Raw genomic sequence first — 27227 nt, forward strand, 5'->3', positions numbered from 1 at the left:
ATATTTGCCTTACAGACAAGGTGCAGGGTTTAATTCTCACATGGATTGATTGTGTAGGCTTAAAATGTCCCACAAGGGCAGTTATCCTAGTACTAATCCATGAACCTATATCTGAACAGTAGCTCAGGGTATCAGGAAGTATACCAAAAGTTTGGCAAATACCAATTATTTCTTGTCTATTTTTATGTATTTTATGCAGAATTTTATAACAGCATATGTGTCTGTTACTGCTAGCCATTGATAACTGCCTCTTGTAATATAAATATGTACTGAGTTTCATAATTAGAACAAATATTTGTTTTTCTTAATCAAAATTCCACTTCTGTAAGAACTGTGGTGGACCTTTCAACTTACCTGCTTAAGGATATAAATTAGAAGAACTTTACCTTCTGGAGATCTCCATAATTACAGACTCATGTTTGGCAATAAATAAAATGTACCTAAATGATCTGGAGTAAAAGAAATAACAGGGATGGTTGTAAAGAACCTGCTTCATGAAACTATCTTCAGTACTTTAAAGAGTTCCTAGCTAATAAAACCAGTTTACAGATAAACAACAAAGACAGGAATATTATAAGAAAATATTTTGTCAAGTGTCAATATTATAAAAAAAAAACAAAAAACAGACAATCTTATTTTCATCCCTCCTTTAAATAATTCCAGGAACTCAAGTTAAAATTCCAATGACCATAACTTATATCTTGTTACCTCTTCCCCATTCATCCTCTCTAGAGGCCAGTTTTCAGACTTAGGCTGCAAAATTAGGGCATTTTACTACAACCAGGTGGTGGGGTCTGAAAACGACATCAAGAGGCGTCTCAAAAGAATTTTGTTTTTTCCTTTACGTACCTTCTGGCTGACCTTCATCTTGTCTGTATTATTCCAATCACTCCTCAGTGCTTTACTTACCCTCTTAACCTTTCAGTTTTACCACAGGTTCCTCATGTACCCACTTGCCATGTGTAAATTCCATTCAGTTTTATGGGACAAGGATCCATAGGAAAATACATTAGCTTTGGATTCAGAGTATCACTGGTTCCTTAGAAGGCAAAACACAGTAGCCAATGTCCAATCTTCTCAGTCACTCTAATAAAGTAGATAAGAAGGATGTTAAAGAATTACTTGTCTTTCATACAAACAACTTCATTTATGGCATTCATAGATTTGAAGGACATGTACCATCACATGTCAATATGATCCTCCCAAGAAAATATTTGAGATTTTGGATAGGAGATTTGCACTTATAATTTGTAGCTCTCATATTTAGATTAGCCTAAACCCAAGATGTTTAGATATAGTGGTTGCACAACTAAAGACAATCCCATAATCATATTCCTTTATGGGGGTTATTGTATGAAGCAGGTTATTGTCTGGCTCTGGCCTAAACTTAGTTACTTTTATAGGAGAAGAAAATAGCAACAAATGTATAAATGCTTCTTTCATTAGGGGTGATCATAGACTGCATTACATCATATTAAATCCAAGTCAAGCAGTGACTTCCTTAGCATTGCTACTGAACTCAGCACAGACAAATTTTTCCTTCCAAAAGTCAAAATAAAAAAAGAAAGTCCAACTTGATTCATAACTGCAAAACACCACTTAGACCTCGACAGGATATCTTATGGCTCTGGGTATATTCATCCAGAATTCTAATGACTCCTCATGCTAGACTGCATAGGAAAATGTTACTGTGTGCTGAATAGTGTCAATAATCAGACTACAGGTTTTCTGTAGGCAACACTACAAACCCTCAGTTAACTATTATAGGTTCATAGCTTCATAGGTGTGTACTAGGCTAATGGCCCTGGAGCCTTTACAAGTCTAGCCCATAAGATTACCCTGGCATTGTGCCACCTGACCTTAGTTTCCAGTGACTTTGTCGAATATAGTCACTGACCTGATCCCATGGGTGAATTTTCTATTTCCCATCCACTCATCAAGATTTCTCTTGAAGAGTGCCAGTGAGGTGCTCCGCTTGACATGCATGGGAAGTCTAGTATGGGCATTCTCTGGGTTATAAACCTGTCCCTCCAGTACTTTCTGTTGATTGTAGTAATGAGGTTGAGGTCTCTGGAGCATGTAGTGCGGAGGGATTGGGATTTCTTTAGATGTAGCTTTTCAAACAGAGCTGGGTTAGACATGGCTTTGTAAGTCAAGCAATGATCACTTCTAAGTGAGCGATATGAGACAGAGAATAGTTGGAGTTTTTTGAGTCTGTCCATATAGGACAAGTGTTTAAGGCCTAGGATCCTCTTTGTGAGGTACTTTTGTGGCCTCTCCAGTTGTTCAGGTATCTAGTGAAGTACATGCCAAATGGGGGATTGTACTTGATGACTGCCCTAATGAGGAAAGAGTAGATGGAGACAATTATTTATTTTATTTATTTTACATTTGGTAACTGGGAAAGTCTGACTGGACACAAATCTTTTATCAGTGGTGGCCCTGGGGAGAAAAGCTCCCTTAACATCACAATTGATAAGGATTACAAATACAAGTTTAAGAATAGAGCAAAACAAAATTAAGCTAGGATTATTCAGCAATTTAACAATTGACAATGACCTCTTTCTTCCTGGATGCAAAACCCTTAGTAATGAGATGTGCTACATAAAAGCACTTTCTGACCACAGTGGCAATGTGGTGGTCAAAAGAAAGGTTGCTGTCAACTTGTATTCCCATATCTTTTATAACACCTCTGTGTTCAGTGGACTACCATCGATCAGGTAATTCATGGGAGCTGGGTTTTTCCCAAAGGGGATGATGACACATTTTTTGGCATTGAGCTTAAGGCCATGGTTCTGACACCTTGGTAACCACCACGGAATGATAACTGTTAAAATCTCTTTAATAAACTTAATAAAATGAAATACAATAAGCGCTTTCGGCAAAAATGCCTTCTTCAGATTGTCAACCTTTGGCAGCTCTACATTATTGGTTTTTATTTAATTATATATGGTTCTGACACCAGTCGTTGGTCTCAGTGAGGCCTTTCTGTAGGATGTCAATGTCATTTGGGGAGTTAATTATGGCACCCAACTTGCAATCATCTGCAAACTTTGTTAGCCAGAGTCCCTTCTTGTTGGCCTGGACTTAAGAGAAATAGATATCAAACAGGAGAGGAGCCAGGATCGAATCCTGTGGGGACTCCAATCATGACTGGTCGGCAGTCTGACATCAAGTCAGCTACTTTCACACTGTGGGTTCTATCTGTGAGCCAGTTTGCAACCCACCTAGTGATATAGGGGTTGATGCCTAGCTTAGTGAGTTTTTCTATGATTCCTGACTGGGGAATGGTATCAAAGGCCTTGGCAAGATCAAGGTAGGTTGTATGAACCACCTTGCCTTCATCCACAGCTTTAGTGCCTGACTCAAAGAAGTCAACCAGGCTGAGCAGGTATGATCTACTCTTCACAAAACCAAACTGTGTGGGATCCAGAGTTTGGAGATTCCCTATATCCTTGTTTATTAGGTTCATAATGATGCGTTCCATAGCTTTACATATCAGACTTGTCAGGCTAATGGGGCGATAGTTCCCAGGGTCTGTAGTCACTCCTCCTTTGTGGAGAGGGATGACTATAGCAGTGCGCTACTCAGTAGGGACAAAGCCTAAGGTGAGGCTGTGATTGAACTGGGCACATAGGTGAGGTGCCGGTTTACTCTGTAGTTCATGTAGAACACAGCCAGGGATATTGTCAGGTCCCATAGAAGCTGTATTCTTGGCCTTGAACAGTGCTGTTTTAACCTGTGCAGCAGTAATACTGGGTGCCTGGCAATCTACTGGTATTGTGATTGGTCCTTTGGTTGGGGAGAGAGTGGTAAAGTTAGCACTGAATCTGTCAGCCAGTGTATTGGCAATATCTGTTGGTTCAGTGTAGGAGGTGCCATTGTGCAATAGCTCTGAGCAAATCTGGGTATTGCCATGAAGATTCTTTACATAACTATAGAAGGCCTTCTGGTTGTTGTTACTATATGCTGCAATTCTGTTTTCATAACTAGCTTTAGAGGATTTGATGAGGTATCTCGACCTTTTGTTGAGGCTGATGAGGGAGTTTTTCCAGTCTTGGGACTTCACCTTATTCTTCATCAGTTTCCACCTTCTGTTGTAGAGTTTGTTTATGGCATAGGACCACCAGATTGGCTTCCTTTCTTGGAGGAGAGCGTCTTGGTTCTATTGGGTATGGCGAGATCCATGCATTTGTGTACATGTTCCTACAGGGCATTAATGTATGATTCGGCAGTCATGCAGCTGTTCTCCAATTGCATGAGTGCTGTGAAGTTAGCCACCTCTGTTTTTAGGAGCCCAAAGTTAGCTTTGGAGAAGTTTTTCATGGAGATTACCTTTGCCGTGGGGGGGGGGGGGGGGGATTTCCAAGATGATTAGTTTGTGGTCGGATTTAACCAGGGAGGAGTTGACTGTTGATATAGAGCAACAGTTGCCCATGTTAGTAATGACCAGGTCAAGGATGTTGCTACCTCTAGTGGGGGTAAGAACGAGCTGGTCCAGGGCATTGGAATTACTGAATTCCAGGAAACGTTGGGCAAGTGTATTGGTATATGAGCAGTTTTTCCAGTTAATGGAGGGGTAGTTGAAGTCGCCCAGTATGAGAGTGTTAGGCTGGAACCTGATATTCTCCAGGGTGCTTAGGAACATGGAGTGTGAGTCTTGGGACATGGTTGGGGACCTATAGCAGGCTACAACCTGAATCGCTGTCTTACTTAATGTTAGCTGCCCCTGAAGTATCTCTGTTTACTTCTTCATCAAACCTCCAACAGTATTTAGCAACATATTCTTCATATTATGTAAATTATGTATTTGTGGAGCTTTCTTCAAGGGAATTGTCAGCAGCCATCTTCTGATTTCTAAAAGAAAGGTCCCTTCACATGAATACAAAGGAAATAAGAGGAAGTGCTAGAGCTCTAAAAGCATTCTGGGACAATTTTCTGCCAGGCTGTCATCAGATTAGTAAAGCACTGCACTAGTGGGTTACACCAATAAGCAGGAAGGGACACGCATTGCTAACTTTGCAGATAAGTTATATTAATATGCATATAATATTCACCCCGGGGATCACCTCTGAGAATCTTTTCGACAGTGGCACAGGAAAACAATTTTCTTGGGTGGCAAAAGCCAGGGTACCTTTTTGGCTGGGCTTGTATAGGCCCCAGGACCGATAGCCTAGTACCTACCTATGAACCTATGAACCTATGGGTATTGCATTATTTTTTTTCTGCTGGCAGTCTTCCTTCCCAATGAGCAAAATGCATTGCCAGTTGTCTTTTCTAGATAGAAGTCACAACAATAGCTGTTGAGCATCTTGGGATTTCATTCAATTTATTTAATTTATTATTTATTTTATTTTATTTTGAAGTTGGTAATTGGAGTGGAACACTGATCCCCTTGAACTTATTTTAGTCTTGGCCCAGTAAAAACACAACAGATAACATGACATTGTATATAGCGTGAATGATAAAATGCAAGCTATACATTTATGATATATAAAGTGATTATCAGGGTTGGATTGAGTGTATAAAGGCAATAGATAAATGCCATATACAGAGTGATGCACAACACGCTATACATATGCATTATACAGACCGTAGAAATCAGAGTCAACATGCTGAAAGAATTAGAATGAAAAGTAAAGCAGAGCAAGTTATGTAGAGGCTACAAATGTAAGGAAAGGTAAACTACAGGACAGTATGTAGAGAGTAGATAGATAAGGAAAGGTTAAGCTACAGGACAGTATGTAGAGGGTAGAAAGGTAAGGAAAGGTTAAACTACAGGACAGTATGTAGAGGGTAGAAAGGTAAGGAAAGGTTAAACTACAGGACAGTATGTAGATGGTACAAAGGTAAAAAAAGGTTAAACTACAGGACAGTATGTAGAAAGGTACAAAGGTAAGGAAAGGTTAAACTACAGGACAGTATGTAGAGGGTACAAAGTTAAGGGAAGGTAAGGGCACAAAGGTAAGAGAAGGTTAAACTACAGGACAGTATTTAGAGGGTTGAAAGGTAAGGAAAGGTTAAACTACAGGACAGTATGTAGAGGGTAGAAAGGTAAGGAAAGGTTAAACTACAGGACAAAATGTATAGGGCACAAAGGTAAGGAAACGTTAAACTACAGGACAGTATGTACAGGAAAGAAAGGTAAGGAAAGGTTAAACTACAGGACAGTATGTAGAATGTAGAAAGGTAAGGAAAGGTTAAACTACAGGACAGTATTTAGAGGGTAGAAAGGTAAGAAAAGGTTAAACTACAGGACAGTATGTAGAGGGTAGAAAGGTAAGGAAAGGTTAAACTACAGGACAGCATTTAGAGGGTACAAAGGTAAGGAAAGTTTAAACTACAGGACAGTATTGATGGTAGAAAGGTAAGGAAAGTTTAAATTACAGGACAGTATGCAGAGGGTAGAAAGGTAAGGAAAGATTAAACTGCAGGACATAATGGAGAGGGCACACAGGTAAGGAAAGGTTAAACTACAGGACAGTATACAGAGGATAGAAAGGTAAGGAAAGGATAAACTACAGGACAGTATGTACAGGGTAGAAAGGTAAGGAAAGGTTAAACTACAGGACAGTATGTACAGGAAAGAAAGGTAAGGAAAGGTTAAACTGCATGACAGAATGTAGAGGGCACACAGGTAAGGAAAGGTTAAACTACAGGACAGTATTTGGAGGGTACAAAGGTAAGGAAAGGTTAAACTACAGGACAGTATGCAGAGGGTAGAAAGGTAAGGAAAGGTTAAACTACAGGACAGTATGTAGAGGGTAGAAAGGTAAGGAAAGGTTAAACTACAGGACAGTATGTAGAGGGTACAAAGGTAAGGAAAGTTTAAACTACAGGACAGTATTTAGAGGGTACAAAGGTAAGAAAAGGTTAAGCTACAGGACAGAATGTAGAGGGTAGAAAGGTAAGGAAAGGTTAAACTACAGGACAGTATGTAGAGGGTAGAAAGGTAAGGAATGTTTAAACTACAGGACAGTATTTAGAGGGTACAAAGGTAAGGAAAAGTTAAACTACAGGACAGTATGTAGAGGGTACAAAGGTAAGAAAAGGTTAAGCTACAGGACAGAATGTAGAGGGTAGAAAGGTAAGGAAAGGTTAAACTACAGGACAGTATGTAGAGGGTAGAAAGGTAAGGAATGTTTAAACTACAGGACAGTATTTACAGGGTACAAAGGTAAGGAAAGGTTAAACTACAGGACAGTATGTAGATGGTGCAAAGGTAAGGAAAGGTTAGACTACAGGACAGTATGTAGAGGGTACAAAGTTAAGGGAAGGTAAAACTACAGGACAGAATGTAGAGAGTAGACATGTATGGAAAGGTTAAGCTACAGGACAGTATGTACAGGGAATAATGGTAAGGAAAGTTTAAACTACAGGACAGTATGCCGAGGGTAGAAAGGTAAGGAAAGGATAAACTACTGGACAGATGTAGAGAGTAGATAGGTAAGGAAAGGTTAAACTACAGGACAGAATGTAGAGGGTACAAAGGTAATGAAAGATTAAACTACAGGACAGAATGTAGAGGGTACAAAGGTAATGAAAGGTTAAACTACAGGACAGAATGTAGAAGGCACAAAGGTAAAGAAAGGTTAAACTACAGGACAGTATTTAGAGGGTAGAAAGGTAAGAAAAGGTTAAACTACAGGACAGTATGTAGAGGGTACAAAGGTAAGGAAAGGTTAATCTACAGGACAGTATGTAGAGGATACAAAGGTAAGGGAAAGTTAAACTACAGGACAGTATGTAGATGGAAGAAAGGTAAGGAAAGGTTAAACTACAGGACGGTATGTACAGGAAAGAAAGGTAAGGAAAGGTTAAACTACAGGACAGTATTCAGAGGGTACAAAGGTAAGGAAAGGTTAAACTACAGGACAGTATGTAGAGGGTAGAAAGGTAAGGAAAGGTTAAACTGCAGGACAGTATTTAGAGGGTACAAAGGTAAGGAAAGTTTAAACTACAGGACAGTATTGAAGGTAGAAATGTAAGGAAAGGTTAAACTACAGGACAGTATTTAGAGGGTACAAAGGTAAGGAAAGTTTAAACTACAGGACAGTATTTAGAGGGTACAAAGATAAGGAAAGGTTAAACTACAGGCAGTATGTAGAGGGTAGAAAGGTAAGGAAAGGTTAAACTACAGGACAGTATTTAGAGGATACAAAGGTAAGGAAAGATTAAACTACAGGACAGAATGTAGAGGGCACACAGGTAAGGAAAGGTTAAACTACAGGACAGTATGCAGAGGGTAGAAAGGTAAGGAAAGGTTAAACTACAGGAGAGAATGTAGAGAGTAGAAAGGTAAGGAAAGGTTAAACTACAGGACAGTATGTAGAGGGTAGAAAGGTAAGGAAAGGTTAAACTACAGAACAGTATGTAGAGGGTAGATAGGTAAGAAAAGGTTAAACTATAGGACCAGAGTGATAGTAGCTGAATTTTCCTAGAGTCCTGCAATGGGCTTTTATTTCTGATCAGAAAATGGAGTAAAAAGAATGACCTTTCAGAACAGAATTGAGAGATTTTTGTACTTTGGGACCAAGGACTAAGAAATCACTGTCTGCTTCAAGAAACCTATGGGTTGTGGACTAGAGGCCATGAGTGGTTAAGACATCTAAGGCTGTATGTGATGCATTTCTTAAGTCTGGTGGCTAGTGGGAAAAACTCTTATTACTGATCAGTTTAAATAGTTGGAAGGCAAGTAGAAAGTGAGTACATTGTTTCAGAGGTACATAGTTAGCTTTTTCGACATTTTTGCAGTGGTGTTCATTTCTTGAGGAGAAAATTATACATCTGCAAATGGCATTTGAGATATACTGAATGTTGGATACATTTCTTTCAGATGTTGCAGCAATTAGAGGGAGTCTATATTCTTGCTGAGCAAGTAAGTTATCTCTACCTATAACATTCTTATAGGGTCTGGATAGAACATCTTATTAGTCCAGAATAAGAGACAGTGATGCTTTTTTGTGTGTAGTCCAGGTGGAGTTGGAAACTTAGGAAGAGGTCCAACCAAATCCCTAAGTATTTGAATGAAGTGACATTTTCAGTATTGTTATTCAGATAACTGAGGATTTATAGACGTCTGGAAATAGATGTGAGTTTTTATCTTGCGCAAAAAGCATTGCTTTTGTTTTAGAGGAAATACGTAGTAATTATTGTCTCTAACCCATTGAATAAGGGCAAGAAAATCAGCCTGATGTTTGAGTTTGAGAGAAGAGACAGAGTAGTTGGAGTGGAACAGGACCGTGCAAACAGGAGAAAGCAGGAGTAGAAGATGGCATCAGTCAAAATGGGGGGGGGTGTTAATGCAGATTAAGAAAAAAGGAGGGGTGCCAGAATAGATCCTTGTGGGATACCTTTCTGCAGACAGATTGACAGATATGTTGATGAGCTGAAATTCAGTGAGAAGTTGTGGTTAGAGTGGTAGTTTTTGAGCAAGGGCAGTGTGTCATTACTAATGCTTACTTCAGTAAGATAGTCTAGGAGAACTGAACAATCAACAAGATCAAAGGCTCTATTAAAATAAATAAGAATGGAATTATTTAGGCATTTGTCTATTTCAAGAAAAAACATGTCACTGAGTGCCCAGATGGCTGTGAATGTACTGCAACCAGACCAAAATACGTGCTGCTTTTCACTGAGAAGTTAGTATTGTTTGATGTATTGTGTGAGTTGTGAGTTGCAACAAAAATAATTATTCCAGAATCTTTCATAAGTTAGGGATAAAAGAAATAGATCAAAAGTCTGATGGAATGAAGATCTTGGGTTTCTTAGGGAAAGGTTATAGAATGGCATTTTTTCCAAATATTAAGTATAATGTTAAGTGTATTATACAGGTGGTACATGTGTTTCAGTGGGGTTATGATGCATCTTTGGAACATACCAAAACTGGATCTTTTTGTTACTCATCTCAGTACGCAGGTTCCAAAATTCTGTATTCCCTCATCTAAGCAACTGAAATTTGAAAGTCTTTGCATTCACTTTGAATCAAGGACTAATGCATCCCTTCCTATTAGTGTCACTGAGTCAGTAACTCATAACCAAAAACAGGACAAGACAAATTTCGGTGCCCAGGATAAATATGTGTTTCTTAAGTTCATAGGTTCATAGGATGATACTAGGCTATTGGCCCGGAGGCCCTTATAAGCCTTGCCAAGAATTTCTCCCATGTTCCCTCATGTACAACTCAGTACCCATCCAAGTCTTTTGCTCCCTCTAGACAGAACTTTCTTAAGAAAATGTCAAGGTAAAGACCCTCATCCTAGCTTGAAGTCAGACTCTTTAAAAGGAGGAGGTTTTTTTACTTTCTTAAAAGTTAAATGTTTCTATCAGGAGTTCGGAAAAAGTAAAATGATTCTAAAAAACAAGGACAACAAAATCAAATATTAAAAAAGCAGGAAAAAATAAGAATGGGCAAAAAAATAATAAAAGTTGCACCCAGTTAGTTGCTGATTTCTAAGACTGCTGTACTTCTTCAACCATGCATGGGATTCAGAAAGGGCTACCACCAGAGGTAAGCCCTAACACGGGTTAGAAACTGCTGGCGGCAGCCATTTACAGTTTAGAAATAGGACCACTGCAGTGATTTTGCATGGTTGGTAGTATGAATAGCCTGTCCATCTCCCTGGCCAAGCTACATGCTAATGTATCATTCTGGGGGAGTGGCCTATGCTAATTAGCCATGTATCCTACACCAGAAATACCTCCATTTAGGGTAGATATGCAACTGAGTGATTGAAAGAATCACTCAGCTGTGTAAATTTGCATGGTCAGACTTGCAAATTAACACAGTTGAAAAGCTGCATTTCCCAATATAGTCAGTGTTGGAGACCATGTAAATTGTAAGATCACTTAAGTGTCACCGTAGAGATAGTGGTGTGGGGTGTATCTGAGAGTGTGTTTATGTGTGTGGCAGTGTGTGTGAGTGTTTGTAGGGATATGAGTGGTGACAGTTGAGTGTGTGTGTGTGTGTGTGTGTGTGTGTGTGTGTGTCTGTGTGTGTGTGTGTGTGTGTGTGTGTGTGTGTGTGTGTGTGTGTGTGTGTGTGTGTGTGTGTGTGTGTGCGCATGTCTGTGCGCTAATGCATGTGAGTGAGTGTGTGTGAATGGATGGGTGTAGCCAAGACTGTGACTGTGTAAGGGATGTGTGTCTTAAGTACAGTGAACGCTTGCATGAGAGAGAGAGAGAGAGAGAGAGAGAGAGAGTGTGTTTGTGTGTGTGTGTGTGTGTGTGTGTGTGTGTGTGTGTGTGTGTGTGTGTGTGTGTGTGTCTATTATACTAGGACACTAGATACTAAGAACACTTTATAAATATTACTCTTAGTGATTTAAAATGTTAAGAGAACATCTGGTTTTGCATCACAAAGAATTTGCTGAACAGCAAGATGTATAAAACTCTAAGGTCTGCCATTATTGAGTGACTGTAATCCTCCATGATTTATGAAGGAACAGGGTAAATATAGCAGGAATTCTACAGCATTAGGTAAAGATGAGCATTACAGGGTGTGCTGGTGTGTGTAGGTATTTGTATATGTGCATGTAAGAGGCTGAATGAAAAGAGCACTGTTCCTGTGCAATGCACGGGTCACGATGACTACCACAGGAAAGAACTGAATAGTATTAGTGGCAACACCATGTGACCCAGGGACATGAAAATTAGCCAATAATGAGGTCTTTCCTCAGTTTTAGTAGAACATGTCTCTGAATTGCTTTCCCTGCCTTTGTAGAAACGGAAGCACTTTCTGTGACTGCAGGGAATGTTCTTTGTATTCCAGTTCATGTCTTCCAAGCTAATTCAAATAACTCTTCAATCATGCTTTAGTTGCCTGCAATATTGACCTGTATCCATCCATTCTGTGGTGTGTCACCCAGTCTTTCACTTAGAAGTTGACATGGCATGTACCCTGCTCCTTCACTACCCCAGCTTTGTTTACTGACGTAATTAACCTAGCTAAACATAGTTGTTTGCCTTACATATTTGTTCATCATATAAGCCCTTACTTTTTAATGTCACATGACATCCACATTGCCTAGAATGTATAAATTGTACTAAAGTTGTATGACTAATGGTAACGTTTGTTGTGATATATGCAGGATGCATAGTTATTCCTATTTGTTCTTTCAACTTGCCAGTGTGCTTGTTCTGATATGTAGCCACTAACATTGTGTTTCTTTTTCTTTCTTTTATTGATGTATTTATTTTTTTTTCTCTGTACTAGAATGACTATAAATGTAATGCTACACATATTTATTAAATGTCATGCTTACTACATCAAGTTTTTCTTTCTCTCCAGTTCTCTAGTCAAAGTGGGTCACAGCCCAGATGGGTAACCTACTTATCAAAAAGTACCTAATTAACTTTACAGTTTCAGTGAAGACAAATTAGGCAAGTTAACATATTGAGATTTAAATTCTGTGCTTATAAATTTAACTCTGCCTAATTTTGAATCAAGTGAGTGACAACTTAAATTACCTTTCAGGGGATTCTCACATATGGTGGCAATCATCTCAAAAAAAATCTGCAAACTACATGATTTTGTATAATTCCATTTAAAGCTATTCCTTCTTTCAGGCAAAAGGTGTTATCTGCTGTTTTCTTGAGCTAATCATTTTAACTTACATTGATTTACTCTTTCTCCCAGAGTGACAGAGAACATTAAGCACATTGGATGTTCAGATAGAGTTGAGATGCAGTTCCACAACAATTAATACTTTAAGAAAATCTGGCCAGATGTATATGTTCATTATGGAAGGAATGGCTGACTTAATCTGCTAGAAAAAAAAATGCCAAATGTACAGGCCCATAATTTGCTCTTTTTTTGTGGAATAAGTAAAACAAAGTGTTTTAAAATCCTCGCCTGTCACATTGTCTATACCTACATAGAATATAGGTTCATAGATTAGTACTAAGCTAACTGCCCTTGTGAGCCATTTTAATCCTAGCCAATCATCCCTTGTGAGGCTCAAACCCTGCACCTTGTGTTTGTAAGGCAAACACCTTAACCATTAGGCCATCCTCCCAACCGTTTTCATAATTGTATCTATTCAAGCCATATTGTGGTCAAAAGCTTGGACTGCTGTACATATGGTCACAAAATACTGCAAGCTAGAAACTCACTCAAGGGATAAAAAAGGTCTGGGACAGCTGTGCTGTGGGGTATGCTGTAATGCCACCATCCAGTTATGCTTCAAAAGAATAGTAGGGATGTGCAATTTACTGCTTGCGGCAGGCAACCTTTGCAGACAGGCTGCTGTAACACTAAAGGCATTCTCCTTTCTTCCCCAGCTTAGCTCTTGAGGCAAACTGATACAAAATTTTCATAGTATTGCCAATGCACTGGTTAATTATAATTGCAATATGTCTCACAGCTGTTTCCGTACTATACTACTATACAGTATATAATGTTACATATAATTTGTCAATGACAAGCACATTTCTCTGCAGACATTATTATTTCATTAAAGTGATGTATATGCATGTCACTGCTACGTAAACAACAATAACACCATGCAATTAACAAATAGCAGACTAAGCACAACATTGATCTTTACAGATGAATAAAAATCTATGAGATTCATTGATAAGTGGACCCATACATAATGATTTTCCAGTAGATTGGAGAACCTTACACAAGTGTATCACAGATACAGATGGGAGCGGTGAATGCTGTCGACAATGGCTATAGTACTTCCTTATTATAGCAATCCCTCCTGAGATAACGGCCTTAAAGCAGAAGTAGAACGGAAGTTAAAAGTCTTAATGCGTGAAACGGTTGATTCAGCTGAAACCCCATGTGCAGAATCAAACAATGCTAAAAAGGAATAATTATAAATTGACTTTTTATTTTAATACATAGATTTGCAAAAAACTGACATGCAAAATTAATTTGTCCAGTTGTTTTCACCTATAAGTTTATATGTATTCTAAGGTCCATATCTGTTCATACGTTTTTTTTTTTGAATGGGTGTGTTTAAAGTCCAGGGAAGGTTGTTGATGCGTGGGGGCTTGGTACTGCATATCCCAGAGGTTACTTTGCTCCAGTATCTCTCAAGTGTACCTCATTATAAGAAACATTCCTCACTTCCAGTTTTAAAAAAGATCATATGCTTTGCTCTTGCATGACAGAAGAGTCTGTCACACAATCATTGTAAAAAATGTTTAACCGACATTAATTCACACCAATTAATACTTAATCATATTGATTCACCAAGAACCTAAAATAAGTATATAATAACACATTTAACCATACTATGAACTTGCTAACTGAAGGCGTCAGCAAGCTGTCATTAAGTCTTCCACACTTTGACCATTTGTTCCACATTATGAAATAGGGTCCACATTTAGGTGATTGGAGGTTGAGAGCTACGTGCTCCACAATCACCACTTTGATCACTTTAAGATGAAGTAACAAAACAAAAATCTGGCACAAAAATGTTAAAGTAATAGGTGCTCTAGTTATTAATACAGTTCTATTTGAAGAGGTGGAACCAAGTTGTACTCCGTCTCTGTCCAAAATAATGAAATGTTTTTTTTTTTTGTTGGAAAACGTAACACAAAACCACAATGCAAGAAATTTTGATTTTGAGTGGGTAAAAGCATATTTATTGGTAAGCATCAGTCTTTTGACATTCATTCTACTTTTATTTTAAGGCCACTATCATATAGGCTGCTATAATAAGGAAGTACTCTGTCTACTTATCAAGGTTTTACATACATAGTAAATAATATCAAATGTTGTACTTATCAATGTATGCAGCTGTCAACCTCTATTGTATATGTGAGTGGTGTAGGTTTTCATTTATAGCATGTAGAGGTTACATAAGGCAAGGGCGGCCATGGTAGTGCAGCAGTTAGCGTTGCTGCCTCACAGCAAGAGGTTCTTTGGTTTGATCTTCGGCTGGGGTACCTTCTGTGCAGAGTCTGCATGTCCTCCCTGTGGTTGCATGGGTTTCCTCCAGGTGCTCCAGTTTCCTCCCACATCCCAAAGACATGCTGTAGGTGGATTGGACACTCTAAATTGGCCCTAGGCGTGAGTGCGTGCATGTGTGTGCCTTCTGTCAAAGGTTGGGCATTGGGCTGGCAACTTGACACCATAAAACTTCACTGCCAACCATGAGCAGACAGGTGATCTGCTGTGGTGACCCCTAACTGGGAAAAGCCAAAAGGAGAAGAAGAGGTTACATAAGGCAGCTTACACTAATTTACATGAACGTCACCCTTCTGATAAGTATCACAGTTATACAAGCCTAAAGTAAGTATGTCTCATCTGTTCTAAGGCTCAGTGCCTCAGCAGTGTTAATATTACCACCAGCAAAGCTGTACAATGTTTGAGCTTTTCCTTTGTCTTCAGGGCTGTGCTGTTGGAGACTTGAGTATACCGAATGATGGAATTTGCCCCTTCTCCACTGTTGTGTGATCTTGGAGTTGGTATCTATAGTTAACAGGGGGTGTTGGGGTACTTGCCTCTATATTAAAAATGTGTTCAGTATTTAGAATTTTCATTCTTTTGGGATTCAGTCTTTTGGCTTTTCAATCTTCTGAAGTAGACCCATCTATCTCTCTCTCTTTGTGTATATATATATATATATATATATATATATATATATATATATATATAGATATATATATATATATATATATATATATATATATCGAAATTCAAAAGACTGAGTCCAAAATCTTGAAAGTTCAAAATACTGAAAACTCAAAATACTGAATCTCGTTATATTGAAAAAACACAGTACAGCAGCACTTACTATATTCCAGCACAACTACATATAGAAACATATTACTCTTCTCCAACTATAAGCAGGGGGCAAGCCCTCCTGCACTCCCCACAACCCCTGCTACTTAAATATATCAACTCCAAGATTGCATTCCACAGAAGAAAAGGCAAGCATACCATTACATGCTTCATGACTGCCTGCTGTAACCTTAATCATGTTCCCTTTTAATTTGCTATACTACAACAGAACTCATCTTAGTGTAGTGAAGTGTGATCTTGGAGTTGATATATTTAAGTAGGTAAGTGGGTGTGGGGGGGTGCTGCCACCCACATGGGGGTGCAATGGGGCTTGCCCCCCGATTATAGTTGGAGTAGACTAATACGGATTGTGTTTGTTTCTGCATGCACTTGTGGTGGAGTATAGTAAGTGTTGGTATTCTGTATTTTTTCTATATTATGAGATTCAGTATTTTGAGTTTTCAATATTTTGAACTGTCGAGATTTTGGACTCAGTCTTTTGAATTTTGAGATTTTAAACTTTTGTGAATACGAAGTAGACCCATATGTGTGTGTGCGCGCACGTATGTGTGTGTGTGTGTGTGTGTGTGTGTGTGTGTGTGTGTGTGTGTGTGTGTGTGTGTGTGTGTGTGTATGTATATATATATATATATATATATATATATATATATATATATATATATATATATATAAACTGAGGGTGAGTTTATCTGTGGAGGAGTTTAATGGCTGGTTATGATGATGATGTTATAGAAGTGTTTCTGTTGTGCAAGCACTGCATAGGTTTACATCAACAGGTTTTGCTGTCAATGTTCAATTAATTGGATAGGTTCATATGCATCCATACAGATACTAAGGAGGTTGGAAAAGGGAATAAGTTACATGATAAGTGTTTAAGGATGGTGAACATGGAAAGCAGTGCCCGGTGGTGAAAATTAATCAGTGGGACACTCACTGACGAAACATATGCTGGGATGAAATGCTCGACCACTCATGTCCAAACGTATATACCCCACACATAACGTGTAAGACCAGTAACATTCTAATACTTTTGGGAAGCATGGCTAGGCTTAAAAAAGCCCTTTAGGGTCATTAGCTTGGTGTTCTCCTATGATACAATGATCAAAATGGGATTCCTGAGAAGTGCCTGAGAAAATCAGTAAAACAATTACCTCAAGTCATGCCAGGTTACTGTAAATAATTACAAAGACCCTTACTTACTGAAAGCATCACTCAGAAATACAGAAAAAATGAAGCTCACCATTTTCTTTTCGTGACACATAGCTCAAAGTACTATTTTTCTTAATTTGCTGTAAAAGAAATACTGACTCATAACTATTTTGCACATCAGGTGACAGGCCAAGTTTAATAATCATTCCTGATTGTCTATAAAGATGGCTTTATCCACAACCAGTGTGGTTTACCAAAGATGATGAAGTCATGTGGTTATATTTTGCCATTTTTATCCATGCTTAGATGGTGTCTATTAGGATTAGACATTGCAATATTTTAAAGACTATTTCTTAGCTTTCTTAAGCAGTATAAATAATACATGGTGCACTTTGCTTATTTCATTTAGCTGTACTTTTGTGAATTAAATAAATCATTAAAATATTACTTATAAGTCCATGCATTCATCTAAGTTAGCATGCTGAGACAATAAATGGTAAAACTTTTTGTATTTAATAGTGACCATTTCAAATATATTAAGTGTTATACACGTTTTTTGGATGACATTTGTATATTATGGGATGGCACTATACAGGAGGCAAACAATTCTGTGGGCTATTTGAACAACTCTAGTACATATTTAAGGTTCACTCATGCATGCAGTCGCCAAGGCTCTCCATACTTGGGCAGCTTCATCTCGCATACTAGTGAGGGTTTTAAATCTAGGATTTTTAGAAAAAGCACATTTAGTAATTCTTACCTAGAATTTTCTAGCTGTCATCCAATGAGTCAAAAGAAACATATTTTGAAAGGACAGTGCATTAGAGCTGCAAGGATGAACTGCAACTATGTAGCTATGGTGAAAGAAATTGATTAGATTTGCTCTATGTTTAGGGATAGAGGGTATCCCATACCCTTGATTAATGATATAACTGAATATATCAAAAATCAATGGGGTAATAAATATAAGCACATTCTAGCCATGGGGTCAAGTGTTGTTGGTGCTCGTGATCAAGATAACAAGGAAGATAGTTATAATAGGACCTGTATTTTGAAATACAATCCACATGTGGAACGTGTGAAGAATATTATTGCCAAAAATTGGAACATACTAAAATGTGATGATGACGTATACAAGAGGTTAGGTGAGACCCCAACCTTTGTGTACAAAATGGGATATAATCTAAAGAATAAATATGAACAAGGTCCCTATTCTATGGGTCCAGGTATTTAGGTTGGACCCACTTGGAAGTGTGGTAGCTGCAACCAATGTTGTGCCATATTAGAAGATGAATATATAATATTGGACAACATTACCAGAACTAAGGTTATATTTAGGAAGGGGAATTGCAACACCAATAATTTGGTATACAGAGCTAAGTGCACTAATTGTCCTGGATTCTATGTCAGAAAAACTGATAGATCTTTTAAAAACAGAATTTATGATCATTTGTACAACATAAAAAGGAAGGACAAAAATAGTGCACTGTACAGGCATTTGGAGAAAAGCTCAGAATGTACATTGTTTAAGCTTGATATATTAGAGCACATTGCACCTAACCCGAGGGGTGGAAATATTAAGGCTATACTAGGGGGAAAAAGAAGTTAAGAGGCAATTATTATTAAATGCCACCAACACCCCGGGACTAAATGACAACATTCTTATAAAACCAGTCATAGAAGCAAGGTTGCAATGTTGTCACTAATAGGGTATAAGCATTTAATTTGACCCAACCTTTTAGGTAAGGAGAGGTTAGGACATTAAAACGGTTTTATAGCAAGTGCTCCTATATATTTTTCATTTTCGTTAGATCTGGCAGATGAAATAATTTTGTGTGCATTTGTTTATTGAAGTGTATTATAAGTGCGCGTAACATTTGGAGGGTATTTTACATGATTATATACTTCATTTTTTATTTGTATTACATTTTAGCAGAATCCTTTTTATAATATGAATAGCACTAGTATGTAGGTAGTGTACTGTCATTTTAAATGTCTTAATTGTTAACAGCTTCTCGTTGGTGCCTAGGGGTTATTTAATGGAACAGGGATGTCTGTTTTATTAATTCTGATGAAGCCCACGTTGAGTGGGTGAAAGCGTTCAATCCAGTATGACTGTTTGTTGTAATAAAGATTTTATTTTTATTTTTTGGCTGTGATGCTTTTTTCGTAAAGGAGGGATATTGTGCCTGCTTAATGTTGCTCTTTGGACTGTTTGGTTTTACATGGTTGGAGTAACGTGTGCTGTCTTTCTATAATGAAAAATTAACATCGGATGTTACTCATCTCTCCCAACAATGTAGACAACAACAGCTTTGGTACTTTTTGTCAAAAGGATTATTATTTTAAGATTTAACACAGAACTTGGAGATTCTGAATGCAGATTGCAGTATACTGAGGATCGGGAAAGCTACCCTTTTCCCCACTATAGTGCAAATTTGAAATTGGCATATATAATTTGTGGGGTGTGGGGGATGCAGGGGGGCTTGCCCCCCACCCTGCAAAAACTTAAAAACATTTACATTTTTGTGTTTTTTTCTGTGTAAATGATGTCATTGAATATCTTAAAGGTGTAGCTACAGCATTGAAAATGTGGAAATGGAGTAATAGATGCATACCCCTTTAACATTTATTGTTTTTAACAGGAAGTCTTGCAGTTTACACTGAGAACTTTTTTGGTTGTAATTCTTTATAAAAGAAGTGAAGGTGCTGTTGTATTTATTTTTAAAGTAGTTTGTAGGGTGTCAGGATTATTGATTAATATCCAGTGTTAAGTTTTATGTTATTTTGAGTTTCAGTAATGTGAAGTTTTGTTCTTCTGTTGATTCAGTAATTTCTTCTCAGCATCTTAAAATTCGGTAAAGTGTAAAACCTTGAAACCTAACCGTGGGAAGTGAGCCACTTAACCACCATGGTGAACCTCACCCTTTCCTCACTGTAGTGCAATCTTGAAGTAGGCATATTTAGTTAGGGGGGGGGTGTGGGAGATGCAGACTCCCACATCAAGGGAGGAGAGAGGTGAAGACCCCCACTTTGGTGTATCTCACTTGCTTTGTTTTTTTTTTTTTTTTTTTTGTCCTGGTAGCCAAGTAGTTCACTTCCTGTGGTTATGTTTCTCGATTCCAGGAGGGTGTGTGGGGGGGGGGTGCAGGGGGCTGCAAACTTTTATTTTTGTTTTGTGTAGTTTTTTTACTTCTTTATTCAATGTTCGAACCTTTACAAGTACGAACATATGGCCTCGACCATATGTGGTTCGAATTTGTAACAGTTTGATCTACTGAAGCAGACCCATATATATATATATATATATATATATATATATATATATATATATATATATAGATAGATAGATATATATATATATAGATAGATAGATATATGTGTGTATGTATATAAACTCCCAACAGCAGTAGGTGCACAGACCGAACCAACAGTGCTCAGCTAAACAAATTCATAATTTCACAAAAAAAAAAATACAGCACTCAATAAATACTTAAAAAAAAGCAGGCAGGTTTGTTGGCCTTCACATCAGCACTGGTGATGCCAGTGGGTTAAACTGGTCTACTGTTTTAATGCACTTCTCTTGCTTAGTGTTCTTATGTGAAGGTTAATAAAACCACATTTAAATTTTGAAGTATTCATTAAGTGCTGTTTTTTATTTTATTTTTGCTGTGTAGAAGAATATATCCTTACCACAGGGATAGTATGATCTCAGAGACACTATATGTTATTAGAAGGGGTGTGCAGCAGGGCTTCCCCTCCTACAAAAACACTTGTTTATTTTTATTTTTTTTGCATGCACTGAAGTTAATCCCTGGAAGATGTGCACTAGCCTTTCTACATTTTGCTGTCAACAATATACCTGATAAGATCGAAAGCTCACAACACCGACAACCACATGCCCGACACCACATCACCAACAACCGAAATCTCGACAGCGGAAGAAAACCATGAAAAAGAAACATAAAATTCCCTTCCAACTCCTAGCAGGGGGTAAGGTCCCCTGCACCCCCCATGGGGGGCTCTGTCCCCCACATCCCCCGTAACTTTAATATACCAACTCCAAGATCACACTACAGTACAGGAATGGAAATCTTTCCATTCTGCACTATAGTGAGATGCCTGTTCCGCATTGTCGGCATTCCGAATGTTGATCATATGGTGTTGGCCATATGGTTGTTGGCATTCTGGAGTGCTGGCAATGTCAGGTAGACCTATATATATATATATATATATATATATATATATATATATATATATATATATATATATATATATATATATATACCTCATAGTTATATATACCAACTTTAAGACTGCAATACTATTGGAAAATGGTAAAGTTCCCGAGTCCCACTGTGCCACAGTCTTTCACTAAATGACATCAGCATTCTTGGTCAAATGCCTCTTTGACTGATCATGCTAGCATTACAAACATTTCATATTCCAAACCTTCCAAAGGTGTGAGTCTTCTTTCACTCTACACACACACACACACACACACACACACACACACACACACACACACACACACACACACACACACACACACACACAATCAACAATCTTGCTTAAATCCATAAAAAATTGCTTGCGTTCCATAACCCAGATTATCTTCTTGACCCAGGTTTGCAGCTTGAAGGCAATTTGCTCATTACTCACCCCTCTTTTTACATGTTTTAAATGGTACTTGAAGAACCTGCCCTAGTTTCCCCTCACCTGTGCTTTTCATGGTCACCTCAGAGAAATCTATCTATTCAACATTCCTAATATGTGATGCTCTTTTCTGTGGACATTTTACTCTGCAACTTAACTTGTAGCAAGTCCTGGTACACCATTCTACATGATATTGCATCTTGTCAGATGATAATTTTACCCACAATCAAAGCTTCATCTGAAGAACAATTATCATGTCCCTTTTTAGTATACAAAGAGAAGCATCTTGTTTTGTTTTGATAAGGGAAAGAAACTGATTGTCCAATACATAAGCTGCATCATCATTACAAATAGTCAGTGATGCCGAAAGATATTTGTATTGCCTTATCAAGAATCTGCACTATTTCAGTAACCACCCTCTTACTGGGTTATAAAAATAAAAAAAGAATAACAGAGTATTTATTTTCCTCGCTAGTTTACTGTCAGTCATTACGTTTTTCACTCACTATAAATGATTTGGCATGTAGTAGATATCAGGAATGTTATAAATTCATGCTAGGTAGCTGCTGTCAGACAGACTAATGCAGCAGCAGACTTGGGCTGTCTAATATGCAATTAATGACACTGTTTCTAGAGCAAGGAAATAATTTTTTACAGCTGTTTGTTCACATCATCAGTTTAAACTCAGGGATTCAATTGATTAAGCTGTGGTTGCAGGCTATGATTGAGTATGAACATGGTTTGAATTTCATTTATGATAACGCATGACTTCTTACTTGTAAGTGAAATGTTCAGTAGTTACCTTTACAATGTCCTGCTCCTGCATTATCAAACACACGCATAATAAACCTCTTTAAAAACAGTTTACTAGCAGAATGGCATAGTGCTACATTAATCAATGGTTAGTATCAATTAACATAAACAAAAGAAACCAACAGTGACTTGAAACTACTGCACTGGATTTTTGTATATTTAAGGAATGCATATTATTAGCATAGCTAGTTCAGTACAGCTTAAGAATCTTCAGTTTGCAGCCAACTATCTTTATTTCAGATTTTTTACTCTGATAGATGTAAACCAAGTCATCAGTGCTGCACAAATAGCAAGGAAAAATGCATTTCAATCACAAAAAAATAATAAAGTGAAACATCTGACTACCACTCAAGTGATGCGAGCTCAATTAGTGTCTCATGTGCATGAAGGGGCCAGCAGGGGCATGCTATTCGGGGGGGGGGGGGTCTGGGTGGAGTGAGGTGTGTACTTTCTCCGTACACCTTCAGAAGAAGGATGAAGTATAACAGGCAGGTTGGGTTTGCACCCAGTAACCCTCACAAGGAATATGCATTCATAGGGAAAGGGCATTATGAGTCCCCATGGTGATGTGAGTAGCCCATTCCACTGTTGGGATTAGGTTAAATGCTAAAGTAGCTCTCATTGCAGGAATGCCAATGAAGCCCTCCCATTGACTCTTACCATAGCAAATCTGAAGGAGAGAGAGCCTCATTGCAATTGGGTAAGGCTTGATTTTCAGCATGGGAAAGGGGAAAAAGAGCATATGAATATATGAACAGAGCAATAATACTAGGTAAACAATCCCATGGACCATAAGATGCCTGGCGATATAAACTTTTATGCATACACATAAAAGTTATTGCCACAAGAAGTGTCCCAAGATATCCTTCTTCTTCTCATCTCTGGGTTTTTTTAATGCAAAGTATAAGCGCTAAAAATTACCATGGAAATGTAAGGCTATGTTTCTTAAGAGCCTCACACAGAGCAATTGCATAGTTAGTGCCTATAAACCATTCCAAGCACTTAAGTGACCTCACCTTCCAAATCGAGTAGGGTGTACATGATAACACAATTTGTGTCTATCCATCGAATCATCCAGACTATCCATAAAGGTAAGGATAAAAGTAACTAAAGTAATACTTTTTTAACCTGTAGTAGTAGTAGTAACTTACTCCATAAGCTAGGAACACTTTGAGTTAGAAACCTATCCCACCAGTGAGTCTTGTGTGTCTGTTTGTTTGTGTAAATGTAGGCCTCTCGTGTATGTACTTATAGAGTCACTAATTCTGCGAAGAAACAGGAGGCCAAATATATCATAGCTGCTCCAGCATTCTAATAATAGAAATGCAAAAACAGTGTAATACAGTTAATATATTATTCTCCTTACTTATTGGAGTCGTGTTCTTTAAGATCATGTAGCATTATGGGAAGAGTCGGTACTGGATGGTATTCTTGCGGTATAGTGTGAGTTATTTAGAAATTTAGGTAAACGGAACATTTCTGTTTATTTTTGTAATATTTTTACTTGTTGACTTGGTTAGGGATATCCGGATAGCTCTTTTTGCTTATGTGAGATTCGATGTTGTAAGGTTTCGCTGTTCTGGCATTTCAGCAAAGTTGGCTCGATTATTTGTCTTTCGATGATGTGAGCTTTCACTCATTTGAAGTAGATCCATACTAGGATATTATAGACTATACTTATATGGTAATGTGTGTCACAAAAAATAGGGCACATGAGACTGGAAAAGCAGTAGCTTGACATTATTAGTACCAGGGAATACATCTAACACAGAAAATACTATTTTTCTGTGTTAGACATAAAAAAAATATAGTTTTAGTTTTTTAGCACTTTTGCCTCCCACAGCTGACCATCAGTGGGTCCCAGTCCTCTCCTCATATGTTAAGTTAACCTACCTCTTCTGTTTTTGGTTTAGGACCAGCAAAAAAGATCAAAGTGTTCCTGGTTTTCCCCATACTGCTTGTTGAGAGTGTTGTTGGCTATTGCCATTATCTAGCATTACCCTGGCATTACCCTGTGTGTAGATGGTACAGTGGACAGTGCAGTGGACAGACCTTACCAATTTGCTTCTCACCTCCACCATGAGCTAAAATCAACAAACTGTACTGTCCTTCACTTAAAAAACACTCTTGCAGCCTCTGCTAGGAAATCTAATACATTACTGTGCCCCATCCTTGTACCCTGCTCCCTCACTCTCAGGCCAGGCACACTCATTCTCCCTCCAAACACATTAAATGCCCAAGCTGCTGTTTGAACCTAAGTCACTTGAGACACAGTCAGGGCTTCATCCCTTTATGTTACAGTACTGGCTGAAAAAATAATACTTAAAATTTTGAAGTTTTATGTCTGATGTTAATTAATTAATTTTTGGTTCCATATTAATTAATTAATTCATTAATTCATTCATTCATTCATTCATTTAGATATGTATGTATGTATGTATATATGTATATATTCATTTAGTTAAGTTTTTGCATTCCCTAGTGTAGGCTCAGATTAGTAGCTCATGGACAGATTAGCTGAAAGAAGCTTTGCTGAATCCTTTTGATCAAATTTGATTTCTGAGATTGTTGCACTGGATGACAACTCAGTTCATGCATTTATTACATTGCATAACATATCATGTTTCTGAATTAAGTTGTGATGGTATTCAGATAAGTCAATAAATTTATGGTTAGATGTGGAATCTAGACTGAGATTGGAATTGAAGTTTTAGCTAATGTAAGAGTTAGGATTGAAACTAGACCTATGTCTAGAGTTATGATTAGGATTAGTTTTAGGATTCTGGATAGAGGTGCATAAGGTTTAGGAAATTTATCAGATATTAAGTGTTTTATTTCATTTGTTGCCACAAGCATTTTCAGAACTAAAACTTATATGAACAACAGTCAGTTTTGTACACCATTTACTAAATCACATAGGTTCATAGGTTCATAGGTAGGTACTAGGCTATTGGCCCAAGGGCATATGTAAGCCTAGCCAACAAAGTTCCCTGGCTTACTCCACCCAAGAAAGTTATTTTCCTGTGCCACTGTTGAGCAGAGACACAAAAGTGATCCCCAGGTGTATTTCCTATTTTCAATCCACTCATCAAGATTTTTCTTGAAGAGTGCTAATGAAGAACTTTGCTTGACATAGATGGGTAGCCTGTTCCAGAGTATGGGAAGTCTCTGGGACAGGAATCTATCCCTCCAGCATGTCCTGTTTATTGTCGTGACAAGGTTTAGGTCCCTAGAGCATGTAGCTCCAAGGGATTGGGATTTCTTTAGGTGTTGCATGTCCACCAGCTCTGGGTTTGACATAGCTTTATATGTTAGGCAGAGATCACCTTGGAGTAGGCGATATGCTACGGAGTAAAGCTGGAGTTTTTTGAGGTGGTCAGAGTAGGGCATTTCTATGAGGCTAGTAATCCTCTTTGTGAGGTACTTCTGTGGCCTTTCCAGCTGCTGCAGATGTCTTGTGAGGTACATTCCAAAGGGCATTGTACTCTATAATGGGCCTAATGAGTGTCAGTAGAGGGAACAATGACCTCTTTTTCCTGGATGAGAACCCTTTTATGATGAGGTGTGACACATAGAAGGACTTCCTGACTAATGTGGTGATGTGACTATCAAAGGAGAGACTACTGTCCACCTGGGTCCCAAGGTCTCTTATCACATATTCAGTGTTAAGTAGATTGCTGCCTATGTGGTAGTTCATGGGTACAGAGTTTTTACCAAAGGGATGACACTGCACTTTTGGCATTGAGCTTGAGGCCATGGCTCTGAAACCAGGCATCTGTCTCAGCGAGGCCTTTCTGTAAGATGTCCACATCATTTGGGGACTTGACTATGGCTCCTAGTTTGCAGTCATCTGCGAACTTCGTTAGACAAAGGCCTTCTGTGTTAGCCTGTACTTCACAGAAGTAGATACCAAACAGGAGAGGTCCCAGGATGGAACCCTGTGGAACTCCACTTGATACAGCTTTGAGGTCAGATTTGGAGTCTGCAACTTTTACGGTGTGGGTTCTGTCAGTGAGCCAGTTGGCAACCCATCTTGTGACGTAGGGATTTATACCTAGTATCAATAAAACACCAATCATTAAATTCCCAGCAATAAATACAACTATCAAGTACACTTTTCTTATATTAAATATCAACCAGAACAAATTAATTCAAAACATGTAGTATATAAAGTGTTGTGCTCAAAATACATAAAAGTAAGCATCTACAATAAATGAAACTCATATTATACAAAATAGTTAATATGAAAAATACTTATTCGGTAAAAATATAATTTGTCCATAGCATTGTTAGCCTTAATGCCTGCTATAATATCAATCTGCTTACTTTATTTATGTTTTCAAATCTATAACATAGCCTTGAACCCATCAAAACTTACATTAGGGTTAGATAAGGGAAACAGGCAGTTCAGCCTTGTTAGTGTGTTTCTCCTGGGGATTCAGAAAACCACATATAGGCTTTGTGTGAAGCCTACATAGAGTTTACATTTTTAGAGGTGATCATAGGATCATAGAAGGTTACTAGCCTAATGACCATAGGGCCCAAACAAGCTTAGCCATGTTTTATCCTTACTTTTATGACCAGCACCTATCACCGCTGTCCAAGGGACATAAGTGGAAACCCTGGAGTGAAGTTACAGTTACCCATCCAATCATCCAGATTGTGTTTGAAGAGGGCCGATGAGATGCTCTGCATGACATGAAGCAGGAGTCTGCTCCAAAGGTGTGGTAACCTCTGTGAGATAAAGCTGTCCCTCCAGCAGGTTCTATTAATGTCACATATCAGGTTAAGGAAGAGACCAAAACACGCACGTAGGACTGGTGCAAGGTTACAAACAATATAAAATCCC

The sequence above is a fragment of the Protopterus annectens genome, chromosome 2.part1, assembly GCF_019279795.1.
Source record: "Protopterus annectens isolate FY-2018-M chromosome 2.part1, PAN1.0, whole genome shotgun sequence".
Taxonomy (NCBI): Eukaryota; Metazoa; Chordata; order Ceratodontiformes; family Protopteridae; genus Protopterus; species Protopterus annectens.